The sequence below is a fragment of the Puma concolor genome, chromosome B2 (assembly GCF_028749965.1).
Source record: "Puma concolor isolate L17-30 chromosome B2, mPumCon1.1.hap2, whole genome shotgun sequence".
NCBI classification, from domain to species: domain Eukaryota; kingdom Metazoa; phylum Chordata; class Mammalia; order Carnivora; family Felidae; genus Puma; species Puma concolor.
The window spans coordinates 114,934,850-114,961,135 of record NC_141671.1 but is presented as its reverse complement, the minus strand read 5'-3'; the positions used below and the strand labels follow the sequence as shown (position 1 = coordinate 114,961,135).

The window sequence follows — 26,286 nt, the reverse complement described above, 5'->3', positions numbered from 1 at the left end:
CATGAGATATGCAACACTTTATTATAAAATGGTATTTGTGTTAGATGATTTTGCCCAACTTGAGGCTAACGTAAGTGTTCTGATCACATTCAAGGTAGGTCAGACAAGCTATGATATTCAGTAGGTTAAGTGAATTAAATGCATTTTCAACTTATGATGGGTTTGTTGGGACAACACCCCACCATAAACTGAGGAAGATCTGTACTCACATTGCTGCTAATTTAAAAGAAGATCTGGGGCAGAGTTTATGAGTTCTCAGATAATTTGAAGTTCCCAGCAGCTAGGGGACTATGGCAGATTCATTACAGGTTGGTTAACAGATAGCAGGAGGCTCAGAAAAGTCAAGGGAAAACCAGAAGAGCCTCCATTGCTGTTTTTTGAGGGGGTGGGTATGAGGGGTATAAAATATAATAATATAATATAATATATAATATATATATAATATATATAAAATTTTACCATTTTAACTTTTTTAACTACAAATGTTCTGTGGCATTAGATATATTCACATTTTTGTACAACCATCACCACATTCATCTCCAGAACTTTTTCTCCATTGCTTTTTGAGGCAGCACTACCCCACTTGGGGGACCTGGAGATTGAGAGTTGAGCAAAATAAACACATAGTTCTGTCCTTTTCAGTTTGAGAGAGATTTATTTTTTTTTTCCCTTCAGACACCTGCTCAAATAAAGAGAGAAAACATGGACGTTATTTATTTATTTATTTATTTATTTATTTAACGTTTATTTATTTCTGAGACAGAGACAGAGCATGAATGGGGGAGGGTCAGAGAGAGAGGGAGACACAGAATCTGAAACACGCTCCAGGCTCTGAGCTGTCAGCACAGAGCCTGACGCGGGGCTCAAACTCAGGGACCGTGAGATCATGACATGAGCCGAAGTCGGATGCATAACCGACTGAGCCACCCAGGCACCCCGGACTTTAATTTTTTTTATTGAGCTTTCATGTCCTCTTTTTCATCTTACAGTATTTGAACATAATAACTTGAAAAGGAACGTGGATTTTCAGATAAGTTTTTTAAGCATTATGAGGACTCAGATACATCCCTTCTGCAGAAAATACTAAAGTGTAACAGTCTTTGCTTGTCACATTTTAAATCTATCAGAGAGTAGCTGAAGGCTGTTGTGTTCCATCTATGTGACAACCTCATTCCCAATTATATAGAATTGTGAAAATAACCCTGTTTTATTGTAGAAGACAATGTAGCCTCATAATATGTTGTAGGTTTATAATATGTTTTTAAAAAAATGTTGACATTCAGAAGAACTTGCCAGATAATCAATCATATGAGTGATTAGACAAGGCAACCTACCAGGAGCAATGTGTGAAAGGAATGACTAAATCTTAAAATAGCTTAAAAATTAAAGTGAACTTTCAGTGCTGTCGATGGTGGTAAAATGGACATTTAAAAATATTACTAATGGGGGGCACCTGCGTGGCTCAGTTGGTTAAGCGTCCCACTTTGGCTCAGGTCATGATTTCATGGTTTGTGGGTTCAATTCCCCCTCAGACTTTGTGCTGACAGCACGGAGCCTGCCTCAGATTTTCTGTCTCCCTCTCTCTCTGCCTGTCTTCTGCTCATTCTCTCTATCTATCTCTCAAAAATAAACATTAAAAATATTAAAATAACAATACTACTAATGGAGAATAAATTGGTAAACTTGTGGGGGAAATTATACACACACAGCACTTCCTGATATATGTTACTGATATATTTGTATCATATATATATATATATATATATATATATATATATATATATATAAAAGAATAAATAGGTAAACTTGTGGAGATATTATATCCAGAACCAAATATTTTGGCCTTTTTTTCCAGTTTTATTGGGCTACAACTGACATATAACATTGTATAAGTTTAAGGTGTACAATCTAATAATTTAATATATGTATATTGTGTGAAATGATTACCACAATCAGTTTAGTTAATATCCAAGAACCAAACACTTTAATTGCAATTCCATTTCTAGTGAATTATTTTAAGGAAATGAGTAGACAAAGATTAACACATTAAAATTATCACAACAATATTTAGAACAGCTGAATGATAGAAACAGTTTTTTTAATGTACAAACATGAGAAGTTATATATTACAAACTAACCTATTTGACATAATATTATATAGCAATTATAACCTGTTAATAAAGGATTTCAATGACATGAAAAAAGTCTCATGATGCACAGACTGTTGAGTGAAAAGAGAAGAGTATAATTTTTGAGTGTAGCATCATCTCAACCATGTCAAAATATGTACATAAAAAAAGCTGATTATATCTGGACGTGGGAATCCAGGTTTCTACATCTAGATTCCCACATTCAAACCAATAGGACTTCTTTTTTCATACACCGAGCTTCATTTTACGAGAAAGAAATAAATCACAAGTAACTAAGTGAATGTGAAGAATTTGTTTAAAAGTGTACATCCCAGGGTAGGTCTGTGGGGAGTCAGTTTATTCTTCTATAGCTCTTAAAAATGACATGTTTAATGGTGACCCTAAGCCCCATTACATTCTAAGGCACTTCGGAACCAAGAATGGTTTTACTCAGTATAGTTTTCATACTAGATGAACATGTTGCCCTCCATTTTTTGGAATTGGTGGTCTGTGTATGGGCTATACACAACTCTGTGTAAGTAGAAGATCCAATTAACATAACACACATAAGGCATTCTGCCTTCTTTATGGATAATCTGGGGCTTAAAATCTTGTGGCCGCAGGCTTTATTGACTTAAAGAATTCATTTTCATTAATAATTAATTAATGGATCTCACATGGCCTCAAATAGTCTCCCACATGAGAAAGTCTACATCTAATGATGAGAATACAGTAGTTTCCAAGTTTCTTTAGGCAACATAAAAATACCAATTCATGCCAACTGAAGGAACAACTTCCACCATTAATACGTTGGCAGTGAGAAAGGAGACAGACCACCAATGTGTTTCACACAGTCCACTGCATTTTCCCCAGGAGCCTCTTCTGTGGCAGAGCTTCTCAGTGCTACCAACAGAAGACTGGCATCTCTCCAGGAAGTGAAAGGCTCCTTTTCATACCCTGTGCTGCCATATGTTTTGAGTTGAAGTTGGTACTTTAAAGGTTTTGTGAAGTGGCCACGGGGCTTTCCTTATACATGTGCCTTTGGATCTGTCTCTGAAGACTAGCCCCCATGGTCCTTCTGATATTTTAACAGCTTTGTTTGCAATTTTGGATACATATTTTGGTCTAGGATCAAATATGAGTTCTGAATCGAAGACAAACGCTGAAACTGGCCACCAAAAATGTTTTCCTTCAAAGCGTGTCCAAAACAGCAGCTCAATTTTGGCACATTTCTGGATCCCATAGGCAGGACCTCCGAGCTTTCCTGATCCAGGTATTTAAAAAATCCTCTTTTCCAATTGGTGACCTGACATGACATGTCAGAGTATTTTAAGTGACTCTCAACTATTCTGTAGCTTCCCTAGGTGTGGCCCCTTTGAATTTAACTGTGTTAGAGTGCGTGTATCATTGGGGGTCTGTGCTAGACTGGAACAAAGACAGTGGTTGTCCTTGTAGTGAACTTCTTCTAGGAGAGGAGATGCTTTCATTTAGCCTGTCAGATGGCAAATACTTTGCTGAATGTCTAATGAACAATGTATTCATTCCAGGAGGAATGAGCTTAGAGAGAAATGATGGAGGCCTTTTACATTTGAGTTAGAGGGATGTAGGTCTCAGAATCACAGTGGACCCAGTAGAGGGTTCTATGCTCAGCAGAATAATGAGTAAATAAATGAATAAGTGTACTTTCCATGAGAAAAAAAAATTGATGATATAGTGTCTGTATGGGCAATATACATAGTACAAATGGACAGTTTGAGAAAATTAAGACCGCAGATGTGTTTGAAATAGGGCTAGATTTACACACAGCAGTAGTAAGGAGATTGGAGTAAGTAAGTAAGTAAGGAGTAGTAAGAAGCACGTCTTAAAGGAGCAAAGCTAAGTCTACTGTTTGCAGTATCTGTCGGAACAGAAGTATCTATTGGTTGCAACACAACAATGCAAAAGTACCTTCTATAGGACAGAATGCCCTCCTTATTGTGACGAGGCCTTTCTAGTCATGAGCACGACAAAGAGTGCACACGTACACAGCACAACTCCAGTGTGCAGATGAGTTGTTTTCTTGGATTCTTTCGAAACTCATCCTACCACGTCAAAATGTAGCTTTTCTTAGTACAGAAATAAAAATAATCCCTCCTTCAACTGAGTCTCCATTACACTTATCTTTTTTCATAAATAAATACATTAATTAATTCTATAACTATTTATTGAGAATTTACTCAGTCCCAGACACTGTGATCAGTGCTGGGAATACAAAAAAGACGTGATCCCTGAACCCAAGAGTCTTGGAGTCCAGGGAATAGAAGCAAATAGATAATTAAAATACAATGTTCCTGAAGTATCTCTATTGTACTTATTTGTTTAGATGTCTACTTTATTTATTTAGATGACCTAATTTGAACTATGGGAGCACAGAGACTGGATCTTATATTTATTTGATTCCCTAGTATCTGGGATGCATCCTATATATTTAAATATATTTATTGAATTTAACTTAATTGAGTAAAGTCTGGCATATGATTGATCTCGAAGTAGTAACCATTACTTATTTTTTGCTCATATTATTATAGAAGTTACATATGTTGGAAGAATACTGCATTTACTTAGTCCAAATTGATCCAAGCCTGATTCTAAAATGTCATATTAAAAAAAACCAACTCTTATTTTTAAGGTAATGATGTTATATAATGGAAAGAGATTGAAATTTATACTGGATCTGGATTTCAGTTCTATATAAGTACACCTTTTCTTAGACCCAATTGCCTTTTCTCTAAAAGGAAAATATAAAAAAAAAATGAAGTCAGGAGTTTTAAAATGAGATTAAAGTAGATAGTATATGTGAAAAACATTTTGTCAACAATAAAGTGAGATGAAATGTTAATGGTGAATCAAAGAGTCAATTAATTACATAGAAATAGCTATTGGGTGGGCATTGTAGTAGGCAATTATTACTTTTTCTTTTTTTTTCTATTCATCATCTTCTCCTTGGGGAAATGCCTTTTCCCCATTTTTATGTGAGGCACATAACAGCCTCACTCGGATACTTTTTCACAAATGTCCACTACATTCCCTTTGCAAACTCTGGTACATCTGATGAGGACAGTGGGGAAGGTGAGGGGATGGCACCTGAGAGTTTTTTCCAGGTAAACTAGTCTAGTTCCTACTGATTAAACCTAGAATTTTTTTGAGATATGTGGATCAACCAATACCCTGGTAACCTGCCCATCTTTCCTTTTCCCAAGGGCTCTGTGATAAGTAACCACCAGATTTTTCCAGGTCTGACAGTCTGATCAGCTCTCCCTGTTTCTGCAGTCTGTTATGGTAATTACTCCTTTCAAGTCCACCAGGATTACATACTGCCATTGAAATCAGGACCCAACTGTGCAATAACATCCCCCCTCCCTCTATCTCTAGCATAGAGACATTCTGCATCTTTGTAGAGCTTTCTAAGGTAGAGCTTTCTTTCCCTAAGGCATTTCTTAATAAGGGGAGCATCATATGGGTCTTCTAAAGTGGGAGTGGGGCATGACAGGGGTGAGGGTACTTGGGTGGTTTACACATAATAAATTCACTCCAACACTTCCACCTTTTGATGTGTATGGACCCCTTATTCTTCCAAGAACAACTGTGATATTTCAGCCTCATTTACTGGTCCAATTAACTGGGTAAGGAAACTGCTTTACAGGGGTTCCCAACCTTGGTACCTATCTGGGGCAACTAAAAACTTTCCGATGCCCTTGAGGCACCTGTGTGCTCAGTTGGTTAAGCATCTGACTCTTGATCTCAGCTCAGGTCATGATCTCACAGTTCTTGAGTTCAAGCTCCATATAGAGCTCTGCACTGGTGTCACTGAGACTGCTTGGGATTCTCTCTCACCCTCTCTCTCTGTGCCCCTCCCTGACTCTCACACACTCTCTTTCTCAAAATAAATAAACTTAAAAAAAATTTTTTTTTCTGATGCCCAGGCTATACCCCAGAAAAATTAAATTAGAATCTTTGGGGTTGGACTCCAACATCACCAGTATTTTTTGACAGCCAAATGTGCTGTCAAGGTTGAGAACTACTATGTTAGGCTCAGGTGAGTGCACTCATATCAATACATTCAATCCTATCCAACTATATTTTGTCTTCCTTGGTCCAATCTATTTCTACCCATGTTTCCCAAGATTCTGCTTGTTATGGATTGAATCATGTCAACCCAAAATTCATATGTTGAATTTCTAACCCTCAGTGCCCCAGAATGCGATTGTATTTGGAGATAAGGCATTTACAGAGATAACTGAGATAAAATGAAGTCTTATGAGTGGGTCCTAAACCAATATGACTGAAATTCTTATAATAAGAGAAGATTAAGACACAGACATGCACAGAGGAGAGACTATATAAAGACACAGAGAGAAGATGGCCATCTAGAAGCCAACACATCAGAATGTAATTAGCCCTGCTAAGACCTCGATCTTGGACTTTTCACCTCTAGAACTGTGAGAAAATAAGTTTGTTTTGTTTAAGCCATTCAGTCTGTGGTAATTGTTATGAAAGCCCTAACAAATTAATACACTCTTTGTAACAGTTTGCAAGATTTTATAACTCCTTTAGTTAGAATGAGTTGGGTTTCCTTCAGGAGCAAATCTTGAAATTCTTCTAAACCACACTGGCATTTAACTCTCCTAGTGAGTCTGTTGGGAGTGTGTGTGTGCATGTGTGTGCACCTGTGTGTGTGGGGGGGAGGTGCTGGGTGTTGGGGGGATTTGAGTAGGTTTTGAGGAGAATTTACATTACCTCAAACAGAATCTGCTGTGGGTGAACTCACTGGAAGATCTATAAGTGAGGGAAAGCTTCCTTTTTCTTAGCAAGGGAAAGAGACACTTGGCTTTTGATCTAGAGCTGTGGTTTTCTTTCCTTTTGTGTGTGTGTTAATTTTTTTTAATGTTAATTTATTTTTGAGAGAGAGAGACAGAATATGAGTGGGGAGGAACAAAGAGAGAGGGAGAAACAGAATTCGAGGCAGGTTCCAGGCTCCAGTCTCTGAGCTGTCAGCACAGAACCTGATGGGGGGCTTGAACTCATGAACTGTGAGATCATGACCTGAGCCAAAGTTGGATGCTTATCCAACTGAGCCACCCAGGTGCCCCAGAGAGCTGTGGCTTTCAATTTGTACTTTTGCGATGAGCAGCTAAGGCCTCATCTGTGTTAGAAATGCACATTGGACCCTACCACCTAACCTACTGAACCAGAGACTTAGGGTCAGTTCTACCAATCTCCTCTCTGGCAGTGACTCTCAAACTTTATTGAGTGTCAGAATCATCCAAGATCTTGTTAAAAATAGAAATGACTAGATCCCACCCTCTAAATTTCTCATTCAGTAAATCTGAGGCAGGGCCTGCAAATGTTCTAACAAGTTCCCAGGTGATACTAATGTTGCTGGTCTGGGGACGATACTTTGAGAACTGCATCTCTCAAAGAATTAGCACCATTAGGACTGAAACGACAAGGGAAGATCATGTTACTGGAGTCCAGTGACTGCTGGGATTTTGTAGGAGAGTCTGCCCAGTAGGAAGGAGACAGTAGGGAACAAATACCCCAGTTTCTCTCTCCTCTCTTGCTCTCCTCTCTGCCTCCCTCCCATTGGTGGAGAGGAAGACAGCTGGAGGAGAGTCTAGTGATTCTCCATAGGGGTCAGCATTCCAGGACACAGGCAGGTCATAGAATAGATTTAGATCATAGGGCTAAGGGAAAATGAGTAGCAGATTGGGTCACTTGGGTGTGAATCTGGGACCCCACCTTCACTCAAATTACAGCTTAATCCAGTTCAGACTTTTAATTCAACCTTTTCTATAACTCAACCAAAGTCAAAGAACTAGAGTCAGCCATAGAGCCAGCACTAGAACCAGGTCTTTTGACCCCATGCACTTTGCTCTTTTCACCACACCAGCAGGAGTTTAGGCTGATAAATCTGGATCCACCATAGGAAATACCCTGGGAGGTGTGTTTGTGATTCAATCTTTCTGTGTTGGGATGGTGGGTAAGAGTGGAGTTCTGGGAACTAGGGAAGCGGTTCAGAACTTGTTGCAAGAACTTGGATATGAAACTATAAAACACAGCACCAGGTTGGAGGCAGCAGGAGTAGAAATGAGGGAATGGATCGTGAAAATCTTTGAAAGGAAGAATGGCTGGGATGTCTTGGGCAAGGGGAAAGAAGTATGAACATTTGCCAAAGGTGAATAAATCCTGGAGAGGAGCCTAGTAAGGCACATGGGAGGGAAGAATTTGCAGGTTAGTTTTCGCAACTGAAGCACAGTGAAGAGAGCCAGGGTTCCGAAAGAACAGAGAAACAGAAGTCAGCCCTGCTGCCTCATTCCCAGAGTGTGCACCCTCTGGCACTGATTCTAGCAGGGCTGTGTGTATTGCTCTCCCTCTCACTTTTCCAGCTGGCACCATTTGTGACAACAGCACACTCTGGAAGGACAGCTGGCCAGGCGTCAGGTGAAGTGAATGACAAAAGGTGACTGGCTCCCACAAGGCCAGTCCATGCTTCCGACCTCAGTATACCAATGTGGTATCAGATCCACCTGGGCTTGAGTTTCAGGTCTGCCACCAATGACCAGGCAACCTTGGGCACATCCAGAATCTCCGGGAGCCTTTGAAGCCTCAATTCTGGACTGGGAGTAAAAAATAATATCCACCTTTTTTCTTGTTATTTTAAGCTTTCTAACCACGTTGACCAACTTGTCTCAGATTTACAACAGTGACTCAGTGTGAAATAAAGAAAGAATTGGCATCTGGGTTTCCAGCCCAGGAAGTGGACAAGTTTTGACTTTTACATGAAAAGCACAAAGTGACTAAAAGAAGAATTTGTTAAATTAAATTGTGAGAGACTGGATCTTTGAGGAGAGAGCAATCACCAGTATAAGAATAGGTCAAGGTTTTAGTCAAATAGATTTCCCTTCCTGATATGCTTAAAGAATCAATAAGTGTTATCTTTTCCCAAGGTGTGCTTAGATAACTACTTTTACATATAAATAGGACATTTCACCAGATCACACACTCATGGATATTTTAGGATCCTCTGGAATTGCCAAAAAGCAGGGAAAGTTTAGGTTTGTTACTTGGGAAGACTTCTTTTACAGTGAGCCTTACCACTTCATAGTGAATATTTTTAAGGGGCTGGTTGGAAAGTTCAATGTTTATGCTATTTAAAAATTGTACTAGCCATTAAATTCAAAATTTTAGTGTGGAGGCAATTTTTGCCTTCAGCAGGAAGAGTGATATTAAGACATTTTTTTTTTTTTACTTTCTCCATCTTTTCCATTTATTTTTAAGTTTCTCATGATACACACGAGGTAGCCCAGAATAAGCTAAAAAAATGGCTGTCAAATGGTTTAAGTATCTAAGTTTTCTAGCACCTAAAGTCAAGAAGTAGGCTGCTCTTTGCTAGTTCTGCAGTGTTGAATGAAGCAATTATTAATGGAAAATGAGAAGTGACCAGCAAGTTAACCCATATTTACTGCAGGCAGATGACTTTTATGTTCAAAGCTGTGATTCAAGTAACTACTGTTATACCTAGCTTTAAAAGCAAACTACCAAACAACTATGTGTGTTGTCTCATTTACCTTATTCAGCAACTTGGAAGTAAGTGATATATTCCCATTTTACAGATGAGGAAGCTGAGGGCTCAAAGAATTTAATAACTTGCCAATGTCACCAGGCTAGCAGGTGGTTGAGTTGAGCATGGAATTCAAGTCTGCCTGATTCTAAAGTTGGGGTTCTTTCCATTACATCATACTGTCACCCCGAGTGGACAGAAGCAGCACTGACAGCTATCTGGATCTGGAATGATGCGTTCCATCTGAAATGAGGGTGAACAATGTACAATTTTGGGGAAAGCTGATGGGAAACAAATCAGAATCAGCCCTACAGAGCAAGGGCTGGCTGTATTATATGGAAATAAGTGACAGGAAAGGACAATTCATCACTAAATAATTTTTTCTTGGGCCAGTCGTCTCCCAGGGTACTTGAGAATTCTGGTATAAAAACATTTCTTATGTTTACATCACTCGATCACACATGTAGCCCTGTTTATCTGTTAACATCTTTGTGTTAATTAGTATTTGAAACTTGTTTTTCATGGGACAAGTGACTGGGATGGGACAGAAAGAAATGCGATGCAAAGAGAGTAGATTTTGATGGTCTGAAAGGTGAAAAAAAGGTTTCAGAGAAGAAACTACCCAAGAATGGGAGGACAAGGTGAAGGGTCACAGTGAGAGGCCTCTCCTACTCTCTGAGTTCCTGTGAGGGTATGGGGAATGGAAGGGCCAGGTCAGGGACAGGGGCCACCAAAGGTTTACGTATCCTTGGGTGTTATAATTTTTAGCTAAGGGTGACTCTGAATTAGGGTTTGAGGCACAAATGATGGGAAAATCAGATTGTGAGCAGAGTAGGAATTAATCTTAGTAACTGTCCAGCTTAACATGGAAATGGGTTGAAGGCCTGGAGCTATTGCTGTCCCTGAAAGTGGACCCTGGGAGCCGGCAGGCCTAGAGGCTGATAACAGAAAATCCAGGCAGGCGGGAAGATTGCAAGACCTTCACCAGCTTGTGGCACAGGTGGGGGCTGCCTCCTGGGGTGAGATGAGAAGTCAGTGAGACAGCATCATAAGACCACCCTGAAAAGGAAAGGATGTGCAGAGAAGGAAGACTGGGAAACTGAGCTTCATGCCTACATTCAAAAGGAAAAATAACCTTGTTGCTGTGTAGTGAGGAAGGATGTTTCTGTTAACACGGAGAGCTGGGAAGAGCCACAGAGGCTGTGGGAGGCCTTCTGGCGTGTTCCGCTTGACCTCCCACTTGACTCATGGCACCTCGCCTGTGATGGACACCAGGAGCCACTCCCAGGCCTCCACTAGTGAGTGTTGAAGTGTTAGTCCCATAATCCAGCCTACAAGTGGCCAGTAAGATGGAGTGCATGGGGCACAGTGCAAATTCCAGCCCCTTCGATAAGTCGTCCATGGTCTGGGGCTTGCCTGATCAAAAGGTGCAGACTGGAATTAAGATTCCAGATAAGCAGAATGAGTGTCTGGGGAGAGGCCTATTCAATTCTTTGAGGCCAACTGCTGCAACTTGTGGTCTTTATTTAACCCACACAGAGGCAGGGATTTTTTTTTTTTCTATTTCGGCTAGTTTAGTGGACAGCTTGTGTCTCTAATGGCCCAAAATATAAATACAGTGTACACCAAAGTGAGGTATTTCCCCATGCAAGGCTGAGGGCCCATTGTTGAATCTCCTCTGGGAGGGCAAACTCTAAATACCATACAGGTTTAGTTACAAAAATATTGGGCCATGTTATCTGCTTCTCATCTGGATCACATATTATAATTGATTAACTGCCTCTGGGCCAGGATCCTAACTCACTTTTGCCTATGTGGTCTACTTGCTGGCCATAGAATCTTTCATGGGACACCTTGAAATGAGAAAATTATCTCAATGATTTATTGTTTAGTGCATTCTTTGAATATGTGTACATAAATGTAATTTGGGTAAAATAGATAAAAGAAAAATAAAATATCCTGGGAAGGAAATGTTGTAATATCCGATTGGCAAACCCGCAATGGAAAAATCTTGATTCTTAAGACTTTGTTCTCAGCAGTACAGAGAAGGAACACTGACAAGAGTCTGAGATGCAGTCCCAGAAAATACAGATTTACATAGATCAAGAATTGTCTCTGGAAGTAAAATGACTCTTCCTCATTCACATGCTAAAGAAGCTTTCCCTTTTCATAAATGGACCTCCACCCACTGAAGCCCATGATGGAACACTCCTGGGAAAGTTTGTCTATATTTGCTTGTTCTAGAGTCAGAGATGGAAAAAGCTCATTTCTCAGATTTATTCACCAGTATTGTTTTTTCTCAGATTTTCCCTATAAATTTTATTCTAGGGAATAAGTGAATTCTGAGTTAATAATATCAAGTAATTTGCATGCAGTCATGTAATTTGTATTTCTTTCATTGGACATCTGAAAAATGATGGACCTGCTCAGATTTCTGGCTTTCCAACAGTTTTAATACATCTGATCCCTGTAAGAAGACAGCATCAGAGTGTAACACTGAACTCTCTGTAACACAGAGAGTAACACTGAAGTGTTACTTGATTAGAGAATTTAAATGAAGAAATAATACCAGTTAATTCTCTTTAGAAAAAAAATATTTTTGACTCCCATTGTTCTTTTGTTTGTTTGTTTTTTTGCCAATTGTTAGTTTAGTTGAAGCATAGATTAGTTGAAGCATGTAAAAGAGACAGATTGCTGTGATGAACCCTCTTTTACTCATCGCCCACAGACATTTCTAAGTCCTCATTGGTCGAGCTTCATATAAACTCCACCAACCTTCTTTCCTTTTATTTCGAAGCACAACTCAAAAATCATTGCATCTCATCCTTAAATATTTCAATACGCTTGAGCGTTTATTTTGTTTTATTTAAAAAATTTTTTAAGTTTATTTATTTATTTTGAGAAAGACAGAGTGCGAGTGGGGGAGGGGCAGAGAGAGAGGGAGACACAGAATCCCAAGCAGGCTCCACCTTCAGTGTGGAGCCAGACATGGGGCTTGATCTCACGACCCTGGGATCATGACCTGAGCTGAAGTTGGACACTCAACCTACTGAGCCACTTAAGCACCCAGAGACTGGTCGATATTATTTATTTATTTATTTTAAATGTTTATTTATTTTGGAGAGACAGAGCGTGAGTGGGGGAGGGGCAGAAAGAGAGGGAGACAGAGAGTCTGAAGCAGGCTCCTGGCTCTAAGCTATGAACACAGAGCTCGACGCAGGGCTCAAACCCAGGAACCATGAGATCATGACGTGAGCCAAAGTCCAACGCTCAACCAACTGAGCCACCCAGGCACCCCAAGACTGGTTGATATTAAAATTGTGTCCCAAGCAGCTTTGCAGCACATGCATGGCATAGTGCATGCTTAAATCCTTTAATGAAAAACAACAAACTTTATTTGAAATAAGGGAATTTGATACCTTTGTGCTTTATAACTGTCTACTGTTCGAACAGAAACCTGGAGGTTTAACATGTTTCTGGCAACCATGTTGTCCTTTAAAACTTGAAATAAACAAAACCTCTTTCATGAGGGAGTCTCAGTGTCATAACTGATGGGAACAGTGTAATAAAAGAAGCTGGCAAAAACCATGAAAGTTTTATGAAACAAATACTACCAAAATAGAACCACAAACTTCTGCTAGGTGATAGTCAACAAAATAAATGTGCTTTTCAATACTTCTCTTAGGAAAACCAAGCTGAAATCCTATATCAAATCTTGCTCAGTTCACTTTGTTGAAATTTCACTAAAAAAAAAAAAAAAAAAAAAAGCGCTGGTTTTCAAAACTAAGGCAGTGTTCCCAAACTAAGCCAATGTGACACTTAGTCATTAATGGGATATGGACCTCGGTGTTCCTCCCATTTGTATTTGGAAATCAACACATACACAAGCATTGAACATTTCAATGGTAAATAAAAAGCATCACATTCCTCTTTCCCCAGGCCAGCTACTTTTACAGTTGTCTCTCCCTGGGCTCAGGAAAACAACTCAGGATCTGAGCTCCTGTGAGAACCTGTTTGATTCAAGCTCTGCCAAGAAAACACCAAGTCGTTTACCTTACACTACAATGCAGGCTGCCTGAATAGTGGGCTGATCAAAAGGGATAACAGGTCAGAGCACTGAATAGAACCACAAAGAAATCCATCCCTAAGTGCATTTCACTGGGCATCCATGTGTCCTGCTCCTGGTTTCAGACCTCTGTTTAGCTCCCCTTTTAAATAAGGCTCAGTTGATTTTCCAGTTAATTTAAAAGCAGTAAGAACATGACAGAAAACCTGAAAGCAAATGGGACAGCCATAGCTTCCTTTCCCAAAGATGGTTATCAGCGCTATCAGACATCTCTGGTCTTCACCCCTGGGAACATGCCTTTGCCTCCATTTGGACAGTGTCTAAGGATTAATTGGCAAGAAGCTGTCTCCTGATATTGAGTTTCTTCCTTCCCTCGCTGACAATCGAACACCACTCCCGCCAGTTTACTGTGATATTGTGGTGCTTGAGAGTGGTTCTGAAACAGCCCAGGCAGACCTGCCTTCCTCCACATTGTCCCGTACCTACTGTCCATTCCCAGGGACTAGAATGTGGTTAGAAAGAAAAACAATGGGCCTCAGTGCCATGGTGCAGAATGGCAATGGGAGGAAATGACAGAGACACAGGAAACAGGGAGAGAGGTTTTCTTACACAAACAAGCCCAGGGAGGAACAGACTAGCAAAACAAAGGTAAAACCGGAGAAAGCAGCCACTGGGCCCCGGGGAGAATGTGGTCAGGGCAGGGCCTCTGCCAGAGCAGTGGAGCCAGGGACCTTGGCGCCTGTGGCACCTTGGTGACCAAGTCTACAGGGGCTCCTGAAGTCTGAGGCAGTAGAGGGGCCAAGAAAGAAACCTAAGAAAATACTGACCTCTGGGCTTTAGAGTCTTGGTGAAGGGCTCACCCTGTCCCTGTGGGAGTCAAGAGCAAGCTGCCTCATCCCTCTGTCCCCGCCCTCCCTCTGCCCTCCCACACAACACAGTGGGGGAATATTCACAGCTGTGAGCATAGCTCCTGCCTTGGGATGGGGACTACTTTCTGGAAAAGCCCGCTCACTAGCTCTCTTCTGCCAAAAGATGGAAGTCCCGGCCTCTCTAACTGATGCTGCACCCTCGCTTTGTCCTTCCTGGTTAAAGAACTGGTTGCTCTGGGATGGATCCCTGCCTCAGTTGCTCCTGCATCTCCATTCCCATAATGCCTGGTAGGCATCCTTATAACAGATCCTGTGTGCTCCCTTATCATCCCTTGTTGCTTGCACAGCGCTGTGATCCGTGACCTCTGCACAGTGCCCAAGCTTAGTAGGTGCCCAGGAAAGGCATGGGACATGAAGTTAATTGAATCCTTGCCTGTACTCTTGCTCGCAGGTAGAATCTTCCTGTTCTGGGGCTTCTGATGCTGGCTCCTCCCTGATGACACCTCTTGGCCACTTGCAGATTCTACTTGCTCTTTTTTTCTACAACTTTCTTCCAGAAAGGGGCCAGGGAGTATTCTGACAGAGCAATAGGAAATGCCTTCTGCCTACTCCCTAACTATTTTGAGGGTAGCATTTAGGAGTAGGACCACTGTCTGGAGAATGCTGCCATTTCTAATATTCCTCTGTGGAATTATTTTTGGAAGGTGTCCCCATCCCATCCCCCAGCCCCAGTGGAAACGATTCAGCCAGAGGCAGCTCCAAGGGTTGCTTGGGGGATGGTAATGGCTAGAGCTGTCCTATAATCTCCACTGCCCTCTCTTCTAAGCCACCATGAATAAGACAATACATTTTTATGTGCACTATTTTTTGTGTGACTATTGCTAGTTTTCTAAATATTAATAAAATAATAATTTTAAAAAATCTATGCCCATCTGAGCTGAAGTTTCCTAAAAGGTACATGGAGACTTGAAGAGGTACTCTCAGAGACCAGGACGATGTGTTTCAGAAAAAGTTCACCCCCTTAGAGAGGGCTTCGCTTTGGGGCTCATCTCCCCTTGAGCTATGAAGTCACATTTAGCATTTAGTTTGACATCCAGTTATTCAGTGACATCTATGTGCCCCCACATCTTGGTGTGGTGAAGTTACGAAGAAACAAAGAAATGAGGCAGTAAATGGAGGTGAGGCCTGCCTCATACACTTCTGTCTTCCTCATGAGCCCTTGGTGGGGAAGAGAATTTTACAGGGGTTCTCAATAAATAGCAGCCACATTAAGTCATGGCCCGTGGCTCATGGTAGAGTAGGAAGGGGCCCTCAAGTCAAGGAACAGTGGTCAACTGGATGACTTGAAGGCAGGTGTGAGACAGAGGGGAGTGATCCTAGGGTGGAGGGGAAAAACCACCACTGCAGGCACAAAGTCCTTGTGTGATTAGTTAACCAATGTACGTCCCTCTCATTGAATTATAAACTTCAAGTGGGCAGGGACTGTGTCCAGAGTTATTTGCAATAACTATTTTTTGAGCAGGTGAGTAGATACATTTATAACACTATTGATTTTTTAGAAGTTTCTAATTTACGCATTCAGTCATTAAAAAAGAAAAGTTCACAAAATACATTGAATCTTGTCTCTGAGCTGAGCACTGGACAGACACCTTGGAGTAATGCAAAGCAAACAAATAAATGAAGCTTCCCCATCAGGATATGGTTCCCCATAGGATAGAGCTTGCCCACAGAATTCAGCCCTGCAAAAAGTTAATTCCTTCATCATGCTAAAAACCAGCCCCTGGAAATTCTGCTCATATTTACTGGACTTATTGATGATGTCTCAGTTTCTCTCCATTGGAATTATCTCTTTCTTGCATCTTTCCAAGATACTTAGGATTCTTAGGAACATTAGTTCATTTATCTCTCAAACTCCCAGCCCATGCACAACAATGCAAGTTTGGTTGAATTAAAGTGAATTTCTTTTTTTTTTTTTTAATTTTTTTTTAATGTTTATTTTTGAGAGTGAGAGAGACAGAACACGAGTAGGGGAGGGGCAGAGAGAGAGGGAGTCACAGAATCCGAAGCAGCTTCAGGCTCCGAGCTGTCAACACAGAGCCCGACACAGGACTTGAACCACGGACCGTGAGATCATGACCTGAGCTGAAGTCGGACGCTTAACTGACTGAGCCACCCAGGTGCCCTTAATTAAAGTGAATTTCTAAAATTTGGACCTGTCGTCTCCAGACATGTGAAGGTAGAGGTGGGTCTAGATTTGACAATAAGCTAATGAACACAGCACTGTTTTCAAAATGCTCTGAAAGTTGATAAAGCTGATTACCTCTTAGTCTTGGGCTAAGACATACAGGGATTTTGAAACTAGAAAGAAACTTGCAAGTAACCTTCAAATTTTTCTCATTTTATAAAGAAAGGTAGAAGACAGAGTAACAGTTAGCTTCTATTGTTAGCTCTATTACTCCATATACCTCCCGATTCTAAAGAGATTATAGATATGGAAGTTTAAAGTGCCATGTAAATGAGATGCTTCTGGAAAGGCTGGGTGGACACTCATTTAATTTTCTAGTACCTGGGAAGTGGTTTCAGATAAAGCAAATCATGACCGTTTCTTTAAATCAGATGATGTATGTAAGGCTCCATTATAGTCCCAGGCTCCTAGTGAGTGCTCAATAAATGTTTGCTATTATTATTATGATTTCTTTAATATCTCAGAAAGTATCATCATTTCAGAGTAGTACATGGACCAATTGCACTTGAAAATACACCTGTATTGGGTTTATACGGAACACAATATGTGATGGGATATCTTTATCTTGATTAATACAACAAGCCAAAAAAGCGAGATTTTCTGGTTGAAGGAATAAAATCCATGCATTTAAATCTGGAATTAATCCCAGAGAGCAAATTTTATCCCCTCAATTAGTCTTCATCTTTCTTCATCTACATTACTTATTTAGAGTATCTTGGTTAAAACTTTGTTTTTAAGGATCAGATCTGAATGGATACTCAGTGGTATTTGTATAATCACTATACATATTTACATCAGTTTTCCTACAGAATTTGAGAGGAACTGAGATAATTATGATACTTCCAACTTACCCATAACATTTAAATAGCTAGAATACAAAGAGGAGATAATTTTTACCAAATAGTTGGAGCTTCAAAAAACAAATTCCTTACTTAAAAAAAAAATCTCACTTTAACAAGAGGTTTGCATCAATTTTTTTCTACTTCAAAATATTTTATTTCCATAATTTTTTTTTTATCTAACAGCAGAAGCTGCTGAATGAAAATATTCATTCTCTGGATGGGGACATGCAAAGGCCATGTGAATGTGTAACTTAGAAGTGATTCTAAGGGGGGGAGCACCTGAGTGGCTCCATGGGTTGAGCATTGGGCTCTTGGTTTTGGCTCAGGCCATGATCCTGGGGCTCCACACTGAGCATAGAGCCTGTTTAAGCTTCTCTCTTTCTCTCTCTCGCTCTCCCCACTCTGTCCTACCCCACTCACACACATTCTCACTCTCAAAAAAACAAAAGTGATTCTAAGGGAAAATTATAAATAAACATCTCAGACCATTTCTACCCATTCTACTCTACAAACTTCCCAATTTGTGCTTTTCCTTTTATCCATGAGCTGATGTTTACTTTAGAGCTGTGCTATTACTCGCAGTGCTTCTAACTGAATATTTGACTTCAGCTGGATTTTAATTAAAATGGATTCAAACTGGAATGGGAGGCCTTGTGAGAGAGTAAAGCCCATCGCTGGATGTTTGGTCAGATCCCCGATGGCTGTACGCTGAGGATGCTGAAGAGAGCATCCTTTGGGAATTGGCCTATATGGCTAATAGAATCGTTTCCAATTCCTGAGATTTTATTCTAAAGATCTAAGTTAACATAATCATATTTATTTTTTGTATTTATTGTGTAACTATTCCATTTGTATGAGATATTTGGCATTGTACTTCATTTTATGCTGCCTGTTCCTTTTGTATTTATGCAGCTGCACACTTGATTTTAAAATCACTTGAGATTTGCTGGTCGTGCCTTAGGCAGTTGTCACCAAGACCCTCCCCACACCCTCCAACACAACTCACTGGAGGAACAGCCTCCCTAGGGGGAAGATGAGCAAGTCTGGAATTAAAACAGGACTATAGATTCTGGAAACTCATTTTAGGGAGTTTGATGCAAGGAGGCAGAAAAGGGAACAGAGGGACAATAAGAATGATTTATATTGCTATTTAGGAAGCAGAGAGTGAGATTTGTAAAAATAATCAAGTGTTTTCTCAAAGAAAGTGAAAGAGGCACATCCCAGTCAGTGACTAATGGGATTGCATTGGCTCCATACAGCCTTGTTCACGATGAAAATGAGTAAGAGTCTAAACTGCCTAGTAGGGTTGTTTGACTGCTGTGTTCTCTTCTCCTCATGGCTGCTATTTCAGTGGAGTTCTTTATTTTTCTTGGGTAGGTTCAGCTCATGAATATGCACCTGCTTTAATCCTCCCAGAGCCCTCCAAACTTACACGCCTTGTGAAAGTTGGTCCCTAGGTGTTGAGCAATGCTCAATTACCTGCATTTATGTCGCAGAGTGGGAAAAGTAACAGTTGGCCACTTGCTGAATTTCTTTCTCCATCAATTTCAGAATGATGTGGAGGCTAGTAAGGAGCTGTGAATCAAGTCTTTAGGTAAATGAGAGAAAGATTAACAGAGATGGATGTTAACCAGACTTACTGTGATTATTTTTGTGATATACACAAATATTGAATCATTATGTTGTACACTTGAATCTAATACATTGTATGTCAATTACATCTAAATTATAAAAAAAAAAAAAAATGGAGAAACTTGGACCCTGAACTATGGAACTGTAACATTTTAGAACCAGCAGATGCCTTAGAGATTGTCTTGTTAAACGATTTTCTACCCTGATTGTGCATTAGAACCATCTTGGTTGCTTTCAAAAACAATGGCAATATTGGGACTCTACCCCAGACCAATTAATTTCCTTGAATTGGCCTCAGGGAAACTACCTTATTTTTCTGATAAACAAAAGGAGGACTGCAGTTTCTGTTAATTACACCACGTTCCAGAGCAAGTGGTGGCAGAGGGATACCAGTGCCTGCCTCAGGGCAGTGAGCTCCCACCAGGAAACATTTTGGTAAAATCTCATTTCTCTCCTTAATTTCAGTTTTTTTTTCTTCAGTTCCAGATGGAAATAGTAATCTTCTATTTCTTTATGGCATTTCTTTGCCTCCATGGTCACCAAACACCAACTACATCTTTGAAGGATTTCTCTTGCAAAATAACTTGGAAACTCCAGGCTGTGTTGTTTATTTAAAGAGTCCCTGACCAGAGACACTTGGGATAAACCAAGATCATGTGGAGTTGATGAAGTTCCCCACATAAACACACACACACACACACACACACACACACACACACACGCACACACACACACACACACACACACAAACACACACATCTTGAGCTGAAATTGACCAAGCTGGTGGGTTCAAAAGGGTAAGAAATTCGGTTGGAATGGGTTAAATGTACAGGAAGGCATGCTTGTCTTCTCCCCTCTCCCTTAATTCCAACCCCTAAGCTACACTGTGGTTAAGTGGGTCACATGAGAGCCTCCCAGGTGGCCCAGCCACCCTCAGGAGGAGACACTTGTGGTCCTCTGACCTGAGGGCAGCGTTTTCCATTACAGAAGTGAAATGAGGCTATAAGGCTGGAAAGGGGACATTGTTGTTGAATGGTGGCTGACTTTTACAACCCAGAGCAGAAACTCAAAGCTTTCAGTCTTCCCTTGTCCCTCCCTGCCACATTTCTTTTCACAAAGCAACAAATTCTGGCCGGTTATCACTTATGCTCCACCCCATTCTTCTAAGTTAGCTTTTGTGCAGGAAAATAGAGAACTGTTTTCATTGCCTTATCAGTGTCCCAGGAAAGGGGAAAGGAGCGTCTGGGCTGCTATCTGCGCCTTGCATAGGGACAATGAAATGCTGAAAACAGGCTCCATGAGCAAGGGGCTGCCACTTCAGCCCCACAGAGTGTCTGTAAGGACCAGGGAAGGAGGGGCTGGGCTTAGCCTTCTGCAAACATAATAGCCCCTGGGGTGGGCTGCCGCAAACAGGAAGGGTGTGGGCAGGATCTGAGTGCAGCTGCCATTCTGCTCATGCCCCCATTCCCACAGCCTTTGATCAGCACGCAAATGGCATTTTGTGCCCTGAGATAAATGCTCGGTCAGAGGGTGTGGGGGCTGTGCAGGGGGATAAGGATTAAAGATGAGGATGTTTTATAACCTGCCTTAAGGATGTGTGCTTTAAACCTGGGATCAAGGAGGTGCTAACTACAAGGGAACAGAAAGATTTTCCAGGAGTGCATTCATTCATTCCCCAGGCATTTTTTTTCTGCACGCAGTAAGTTCAAGGCATTGTGAGGCACCTGGGTGGCTCAGTCGATTGAGCAACCAACTTCGGCTCAGGTCTTGATCTAGCAGTCTGTGAGTTCGAGCCCGTGTCAGGCTCTGTGCTGACATCTCAGAGCCTGGAGCCTGCTTCAGATTCTTTGTCTCCCTCTCCTCTCTCCCTCTGCTCTTCCCCTACTCTCTCTCTCTCTCCTCTCTCTCTCTCTCTCTCTCTTTCTCAAAAATAAATAAACATTAAAAAAAAAAGTTCAAGGCATTGTGCTAGACAGTGTAGGAGATGCAATGGTGAATAATACACATGCTGCTTCCAGTCTAATATGGCAAATCTCATGTGTTGGAGAGGTTATTTGGAACGTTGGAAATTGTGGATTTGCATAGCAAGAGGTGGGGTACTCTTTCAGCCTGGATATATTCTTCCCCACAATAGACTCAGACACTCACTGTCCCCACCTCAGGATTTGTGCTCTGCAGTTGATAATCACTGTGGACTAGGAATGCTTTGCACGTTTGAAGTGGGTGGAGGCAGATTAATAAAAACAAGGGGAACTCCTTCTTAGCCTAATTTGCAAAGCTAAGACTCATACAAAAAACAAACAAATAAGCAAACAACAATAAATACAATCAAAGCCTCCCAATACACAGTAAAGATTGTTATTGCACAATCAGGGAGATGTGGATCTAAATCAGTGAGAGCAGAGAGGAAGTGGCTTCTTCCAGCCAGAGCAATGGCAGTGATAGTGATGGTGGGCATGTGAAGAAGAGCCTCCGGGAAGGCACGATTCCTAGACTAGGCTTTGAGTGTGGATGAGATGAAATTGAGGTGTGTGGTGATGGCAAGAAGTGCCAAGGAGGCTGGGAATGGTAGAAAGAACAGTTTGGGGGCAAATAAAATATCATTAATAGGGCACAGTGGTGGGGTGAGCACATCTGGTAGAAAATAGCTCACTGTGGGTAAGACTGTATATGTTTACCCCAAGAGGGAAGGCTGGAAAACAGTGGAAGGCTATTCTATAGAAGTCTTTGAATGCAGACTAAGACCTTAAACTGTGATCAGGCCACAGTCTATGGGGAAAACCCACCACTTACCAACCCTAGACTTTTCCACAGCCTGAAGGAAGGTCCCCAGGTCCTGTGGTGTAACACCTTGCCTCTGGGCCACACATAAAAATGAGGGCACTACACCATGAAAAGTCAAAAAATGGCCAGAAACCTTTCTGAAACTCTAGGCAAGATGTCTTACCATCATTGGTTGGTTCATAAGACAAATATCTCAGGGAGGTGTCTTTTTAAATTTGTGATTGAATTATAATTTATAATATATAATTAATTTATATTTAAAATAATTTTTATTTATAATTTAATAATGTCCTGGCATCGTTCCAGGCCTTAGGAGTGCGGCACCAAACAAAAAACTCAGAGTCCTGTCCCCAAGGAGCTGATATTCTAAATGGGGAGAAGCAGCCAACAAATAAATGTAGTGAGTCAGGGTTAGGAGGCAGATTCATGCAGGGTAAGATGTTGAGAGAGATGGTGGTGGTGGGTTAACTTACATAGGGTGGTCAGGGAAGGCCTTCTGGTAACTGAATGACATTTGGGCAGCAGCATGACTGAAGTGAAAGAAAAGCATTCCAGGCAGAGGGAACTGGGGGGGAATTTGTCAGTTCTATAGTCAATGCAAGGAAGAGGGACATTGCCACGTCCACTTATGATGGATACAGGCACCTCCTCTCTGAGGTGAGGAGATGAGTAAGGGAAAGCCAGTATTGCATGCTTGACCTGGAAACAATCCCATGGCCCCGCTGGGGGTTTTGTTCCTTGGGCAATTCTGGGTGTTTTTTAATATAGCCTTCTTAGGATGGAGGCAGACAAAGTTTACCAAAAATATCTCCATAAGCCCTGATTTTGGTGAGCAATGCTGGATTAGGAAAACACTGTGGTTTAGAATGCTTCTATGACACTGAAGCTGGTTTTTGCAAGGAGACTGTGAATTTTATAGAGGATGGTGGATTGTTAGGGATGGAAAAGTGCTTCTTATAGGTCAGTTGTTTATTAATCCAAAAAAAATTTCTCCTTTGAGGTGAAAGGGCGGATCCATCTGTCTTGCCCACTTGAGCCAACAACACACCAATGAATGGTGTCAGAGTTTTTTTTGGCAGAAGAAATCCCTGTTAATACACTACAAAATTTGGTATATTTCCCCATACCCTACAATTGCCTGCTGCTCCCCTAAATGTTATGTAAATATAGTTGGAAAGCTTTAAAAAAAAAGCATGTATAATAAAAAGAAAGAAAATGTGGGGAAAAATCGGTAAGTGGAGTGAGTCACATATTTTGGTATACATATGTTCCTGAAAACGAGAAAGTTGAACCATAGAAGTACTTCCTGAGGGCTAAAATATGAAGAAAAAAAGCAAAAAGAAAAAAATCCTAATTTTTTAATTTTTTTTTTCAACGTTTATTTATTTTTGGGACAGAGAGAGACAGAGCATGAACGGGGGAGGGGCAGAGAGAGAGGGAGACACAGAATCGGAAACAGGCTCCAGGCTCTGAGCCATCAGCCCAGAGCCTGACGCGGGGCTCGAGCTCCCGGACCGCGAGATCGTGACCTGGCTGAAGTCGGACACTTAACCGACTGCGCCACCCAGGCGCCCCAAAAAATCCTAATTTTTAAAGAAACACTTAGGAATAATTCAAGAGACATTGCCAATTGCCAATATTAATTCAGTTTGAAGCTGCTTCCTCTTATAACTAGAATTCTTTTAAAATACTTTTATTTTCATAAGGTAGGGGAAAAGATGTAATCTAAAAGGAATATAAAAACTTTTCTCTATTCTTTTCTTCTTTTCTTGTAATGGCATTTCTTTAAGTGTGATCTTACCTGAAAGACCACTTGTTAAGGAAATGAGATGAGTTTGAATGCATTTTCTGGGCTGCTGTGGTGCTTTTCTGTTTTGGACCCTGAAGGATCTTAACCGTGAATATGTTAAGACCGCTCAAATAGCAGCACACGTGTCAACTATAAATGGATTATTAAGCTACATGCTCATCAAACGGAGTTTTAAACAAGAAAAGGAAACCTATTTCAAAGAGACTTTCTTTTGTTCTGTATTGGGTCCCTGGAATTAAACATTCATACATGTATACATATATATTTCACACATACATAAATCTCTAGAATATATAAATTTCACTTTTCTTCTGCTTATAACCACTAACTTTTTCTCCCCCCTCCAAATCTCTTGGAAAATGGCCCAGGGCTGCTTTAATGGTTTCTTTGTTCCCTTACAGAGCAACAGACCCTTGACCATAAACTCCAGCCTGTGTGCAGATCTAGGTTCTGTCTTACACTTGAGGAGCCATCTGCCTGAAGCTTAGAACTCTGGGGTGACCCTGTGGCCCTTTGGTATCCTGGTTGGAGCCCAGCTGCAAGTAAGTGGGATGAATGAGAGTCAGGGAGTAAGGGGGTCTCTTCCCATCCGCCCTAAGGTGATGCTTTGGAAATAACTACTTTTGAAAATCTGCTTGACCTAATTGTAAAACCCAGGAGATGGAGTGTAGAATCAACTGTCCTGAGTTGAGAATTTTCTTAATTTCTAGCAGGGGGAGGTCCAAGATAAATCAGATATTTTAGGTGTGGGTGAAATCCACTTGAACCCAACTTGCAACAATGGACAGAGGATCCTTGGGGTGTAGTCAGTCCTTCTTTGGCTACTTTGTAGCTCTGAGAAATTGAATATGTAGCCTAACCTCCTTGAGCTTCTACTACCTTAGCTCTATAATGTGTGGCAATTTCTTCCTCCTACTGGGATTGTGAGGCTCACATGACACACTCTTTGAGGCAGCCATCATCATTCCTAGCACTTAGTGCCTGATACACGTTTGCTTCCTTTCTCTTGTCTATGAATAGGGTGTGGGCATTGGCTCAGGTGCTCAGGCCCTACAGCAGCATATTATTCTCAGACCCATCTGACACGAACACCTGATATTAACTACTTCAGACTTAGTTGTGAAATCGTATGAAATTCCACTTTCTTAAAATCAGCATTGATTTATTCAACATGGATATCTCTTTGTGCTAAGCTCAAAGCTGAGATATCAATGAAGTACAACCCTCATCCTAAAGCAGTTATGAGTTTAGGGGAAAGTCCAGCATGTAACAACAAGGATTACTTGGAGTCAATCAGGCAAAGAGGATGGCAGGTGAAAAAGGTATTGGGGGGTCATTTTTAATAAGGACACTGAATAATTCAGATGGAGGTGGCTCAAGTAACATACCTGAAAAATATATTGCTCTTAACTATATTCATTCTAGAAGTCTAATTTTTACGAATAACGATGTCCCTTATAGTTAACTACAAAAATTAAGCCTGCTTTATAACCTTGTCTTATTATGTACTCTTATTTTTTTTTTTTTTGTAACCTCCAATCCTATTTACCAAGAAAACCACACTTTCTCCCACACCTTTTCCAATCATCACATCTAATGAATACAAGCACTCAAATAATTAACTTCACTTAGCTCTCTCAAAAGTGTAGATCTCTATGGGCATGTCTCCCAAGCCACCAAGATTGTGTTGAGGTCTCTGGGCATTACAAACACATATGTGTAAAATCACTGATTTAGAGGCACATGGATACATGCCCAGTCTCAACTGCATATAGGTGTCCAATGTTCATTGAGATGTATCCAGCTTAATAAGCAACAAGCCTTAAGTGGGCCCATGGTCATTGTGTAATACTGGAACATGCTTTTGCTTGTGTTTACGATTATAATGGCTTGTGGGTTCAGGTTGTATTTATATAGCACTGTAACAAACAAGGTGAAAAATAAAAAAAGTTCAATTAACGGGCTAATTGTGTGACCTTCATCGTATATTGATGATTTTATTATTTTCTAACTTTGCCAAATGAGTGAAGTATTTTAGTGGATGACAAGTACAGACAAGTGCTGGGCAAGTGTTCCATCTGATGTATGTTATTTTTGTTACAGCTTAACTTCTTGAAGATCTGTTTTATACAAAACCAGTGTGTGTACTGGCACAAGGCTTGGTATTTACTTTTACCAAAACGTAAAACTCCACATGCAGATTGAGACACCTGGCTCTGCAGCATCCAGGCTCATTTACAATACAATTGCGCCTTCTACCAAGGTTGGCATTGCTGGTGCAGCAACATTCATGTTCATTGTTTTGATTT

The 26,286-nt window shown here is 40.8% G+C and overlaps 2 long non-coding RNA genes across 3 annotated transcripts in view; both read left to right on the top strand.

Annotated features, from left to right (window-relative positions):
• The window catches only part of LOC147581190 (uncharacterized), a 242,483-nt gene that overhangs the window by 187,555 nt on the left and 28,642 nt on the right, over positions 1-26,286 (top strand). The window lies entirely within an intron of this gene.
• On the top strand, positions 1,861-26,036 carry LOC147581191 (uncharacterized). 2 transcript variants are annotated; one of them, XR_015251525.1, is made up of 3 exons: positions 1,861-3,402; positions 4,798-6,204; positions 24,379-26,036. It is a non-coding gene; the product is annotated as an uncharacterized LOC147581191 (long non-coding RNA). The 2 variants fall into 2 exon arrangements; XR_015251524.1 differs by lacking the exon at positions 24,379-26,036 and adding an exon at positions 6,358-6,698.